The following is a 4,705-nucleotide window of genomic DNA, read 5'->3' as shown; positions in this document are numbered from 1 at the left end:
CTTTATGTCACTTCCCGGCTTCAAACGCTCCAAAGGTTTTTTTCCTGTCACTCAGAATAAAATCCAAAGTGTTGACCCACCTCTCATCTCTCTGATCTCTTCTCTTTCACTCTTTCTTTCCCTCACTCCTCTCCATTCTCAATGGTTTCTTTGCCATGGTCCAAGCACATCAAATATAATACAATCGCCCTTCAGGATTATTGCGTTTATGATGCTCTCTTTCTAGGATAACCAGTGTGCCCAAAGTGCACGTAGATCCCTCACTTCTTTCAGGATTCTGTTCAAAATTCACGGCATCAGAGCAGCTGATCCTAGCGTAAAATAGCGCCTAATATAAGTGAGCTTACCCTCCGTCACTCCATTGCCTTTCTCTTCATAGCACTTTTTATTGCCTGGCACTATCTACGACTCAAAATTTTTCTGTTTCTCCCACCTCAAAGTGTAACTTTTGTGACCCTCGTCTATTTGATTTCCTACTGGATACCCAGCCTAGTGGTTCAAGTAGTGTTAAAAGGGTAACACTCCTTTTCCTGGGGTAAAAAGGAGCACTGGGCTAAAGAACAGCAATCATCAGTACAAGGCTGGAAACAACTTAAGACCATGCCCTCGAAATGGACTTTTTATTTTATCGTGAATTGCATTTCTGCTTCTCTGAGATTGTGGCCAGTATAAATCAAGATCTTAGAGATTATCATTATTATTTTTTGAGTCATGTAAGAGCAAGGTGCAGACAGAATGCCTCATCACTACTAAATACTTCAGTGTACATATTCCCCACTTAAGAAACTTCTTCTACGTAACTACAAGATAAACATTCAAATCAGGTACTCAGCATTTATAAGACACTACCAACCAATCCATAGACCTCATTCCATTTTTGCCAATTGTTTGTTTTTCTTATCCAGTTCAGGGGCCAATCCAGAACTCTTCACTGCATTTAGTGGTCATGCCTCTTAAATCTCCTTCAGGATGTAACAAAAAAGATGTGGTGCTCTGCTCAGCACAACACATCAGGAGGAACATGATGTGACTGGTTCCCTTCCTGGTGATGCTCGTTTGATGACCTGGCCAATTTTGGTGTCTTCCAGGGCTCTGTTCAATGAATTTCCATTTCCTTCCATGTAATCAATAGATACGTTTCAGAAGATATGTTAAGATCAGGCTGACATGCTGCTTCACACGAAACACCCAGTCATCAGCCTCAGCATAAACTGAGGACTCTGGCCACAATCAACCAACACAGGCAAGTGATGACTTACTCTGTCTACCAGTGGTTTTTGTTTGTTTTAGGGCATACAGCATGTGGGATCTTACTTCCCAATCAGGAATCAAACCCATGTCCCTTTCATTGGAAGCACAGAGTTTTAACCACTGGGCCATCAGGGAAGTCCCCTATCAACCTTATTTAGTTGAAATTCTTCATAAGGAAGACCTGTCCTTTATTTCCCACTTATTTATTTATTCCACTTATTATATCATTATTTATTCATTCATTTATATTAGCATAGATTCATGGATTTCTATTTGACCCAATAGGTTGCAGTCAGTTACCATCATTATTTATTTTGATACCCAGATAGTCCCAGGTTTGGCCAGCGGAAGCTTATGCACGTCCTTTCAGCATGTTTCCATCGTGCTTTGAGCACTTCCTGTAATGGGCTCCTAGCTCACTTTGTACTTTCCCAGCCCATGCACAGGAATCAGCCCTGGTTTCACTTAAGGGAGGATGGAATTCAGAAACCAAGACCTTCTGGGCACCTGATGTGTCCATTACTTCTAGCCTCTGAATGAAAATAGCTACGGTGTCTATGTGTGTGTGTGTGATGATTTCCCAGTCATTTTGAATTCAATCCAACACCTTAGGGTTCTTTATGAAGCTGAGCAGGATCCTGTGAGGCCCACCTGGGTACAAACCCTTTCTGTGACCCCATTTCTTATTTAATAAATAGGTTTCATTCAGCCTCCATGATCTTCCCTGAGTCTCAAAGGGCAGATGCAAACAGTTGCTTATCAGGGAAGCGAGGACATGCAGAACAAAGAAGTAGCTGTCAAAACAATAGTGGAGCAATGGGGCAGGGTCCTGGCCCTTCTTCAAGGAATATATATAACAATATCTTTGAGTTCTTCTGCAGGAACTAAGGCCCCTACCCAGGGGAATGACGGCAACTTCAGGCTGAGCGCAATATTCCTGGCGCTCCACTGTGTTACTTCACCACGAACCAATCAGAAGGAAGATTGCACACAGGGGAAGATAAATGAAGACTCTGACCCCTTCCCCCAGTGATTCTCCCTTTAAAACCATTCAGGATCCAGAAGAATCTTTGAAGTCGGTGTTTGGACACGAGTTCACCTTATTCCCCAGAGAAGGCAATGGCAACCCACTCCATTACTCTTGCCTGGAAAATCCCATGGACAGAGGAGCCTGGTAGGCTGCAGTCCATGGGGTCGCTAAGAGTCAGACACAACTGTGCGACTTCGCTTTCACTTTTTACTTTCCTGCATTGGAGAAGGAAATGGCAACCCACTCCAGTATTCTTGCCTGGAGAATCCCAGGGATGGGGGAGCCTGGTGGGCAGCCGTCTATGGGGTCACACAGAGTCGGACACGACTGAAGGACTTAGCAGCAGCAGCAGCAGCAGCCATCTTCTTCCCAGGTTGCTGGCCTCTTGAATAAACCAACGTTTCCTTTTCAACCAACTTGTCTCTCAGCTATTGGCTTTCCAAGGGTAAGCAGTCAAACCCGAGATGGGTAACATTTATAGCTTTCTTTCATTCCATATTCATAAATTCTTTCTTCAGTACTAAGAAACCTGGCTCCCATTATATTTAATATTTTACATATTTGCCCAATAGCCCTATAATTAATCAGTCTCCCAGCCAGGAAGCTACCTCCTTCATCCTGCCATCTCCTCAGCCTCTGACTTATCCTCTAAGGGAGAGAAGAACCGGTAAGTCACACACTCTTAATGAATCAGATTCACCAAGTTTTGTGGTTGGAGAAAAAATGCTACGAGTCAGAGAAATATGGTGAACCACTCTGGTTTGTGAGGCCTCTATTCAAAAACCTCGCTGGGATTTTTGGGCAATGGACTCAGATCTCTAGTGGTTCAGGAACCAGCTGCCAGGGAGTCTTCACTTTTGCCATTTTGGCATTAGGCGCTATAAAAAGCACTGTCCCAATTGCCTAGAAGCCTATTTTCTGAGATGAATAAGTTAGGGAAACACACAAACCCAGCACATCCAATACCACAGAGACACATTCTTCTAAGTAGTTCTTCTTGGGCCTGCTTCTAATTTGGGTATAACTGGGGTTCTTTGGTCTCCCTAACAGCCACCAGCTGTTCCTATCCCTGCTGGAAAAAGAACAGCCCGTGCTGATGGGTAGCCATTAACAGATCTCTGCAAACATGCTAATGTTTGGGGTGGGAGGGGGTGAAAGGTGGACTTTTGTTTTCATCATGAATTGGATCCTGAGTTCTCGGAAAGAGTGCCAGCTGGGAAGTTCAATGTGGGTGATTAAGAACCATCACACAAATTATTTTTGAGACTTGACGGGTATCTCAAGCCAGGGAAACTGTGGGTGTGAAAAGTTAACCACTCATTTACTTGGTACGGAATTGTGCTGTATCGAAGTTTTAAGAACACAGCTCCAGAGTGGCTTACTCTTTGATAACTAGTTGAGATCTCTATGCAAAGCTGGGCAATACTCTAGAAACAACCCCTAAACCAACATACCTTGCCTACTGAGCTGTAAGTATTCTGTTACCTGTCATGACAACCAGAAAAAAAAAAAAAAAAACCACAGTAAAGAAATAGCTCACCCAATTTATTTTCTTAAGGAGTTAGAGAACACTCATTCTATAGGAAAACATACATCACGTTTGCTGCCAGACAGTAAGAAAGAAGCCCACGTGTAGATGCATGCTGATGGGGTGGTCCCTAGACGAGCAGCATCAACATGACTGGGTAACTTGTTAGAAAAAAAATAATATGGAACTCACCCCAGATGTACCGAATGAGAAACCGCAGCAGGCCCATCAGTTTGAGTTTGAAATACCACCTACTCCGCCTCCGCCCTCTTGTGACACGGATGTACGTTCAAATTTGATTATCGCCGCCCTAGACGCTCGAGGCATGGTGTTGGAAGTACCTGGCTACCAACTAAAGTTACCCATTGGCCCTAGGATGGGTCATTAGGGAGTTCCCTGCAGTTCCTTCTGCAAACGGATAAGTTTATCACTCACACACACACACACACACACACACACACACACTTCTCTACATTTAAGATGCAGGAGTTCGCTGCAGTTCCTTCTGCAAACGGAAAAGTTTCTCTCTCTCTCACACACACACACACACGTCTCTACATTTAAGATGCAGGAGTTCGCTGCAGTTCCTTCTGCAAACGGAAAAGTTTATCACACACACACACACACACACACACACACACACACGTCTCTACATTTAAGATGCAGGAAGTTGTTCCTGTCCTCCTCGGTCTAGGGATCGCTTCCTCCTTTCGCCTCCACCTGGACCAAGTCGCAGAGTGGGTGGAATTTGAGACCCGGCAGGGGTCGCTGCTGCCCATAAAGAGAGAACCGGGGAAGCGTGGCAAGAGAAGCCTAGAATCTTTGACATCACACTAAGCTCCTCCTTGCACGCACACAGTAGACACACACAAACATATACAGACACACGCACGCAC

This window comes from Bison bison, unplaced genomic scaffold (genome assembly GCF_000754665.1).
Source record: "Bison bison bison isolate TAMUID 2011002044 unplaced genomic scaffold, Bison_UMD1.0 scf7180017864517, whole genome shotgun sequence".
NCBI classification, from domain to species: Eukaryota; Metazoa; Chordata; class Mammalia; order Artiodactyla; family Bovidae; genus Bison; species Bison bison.
Note: the sequence above shows the minus strand (reverse complement) of the source record.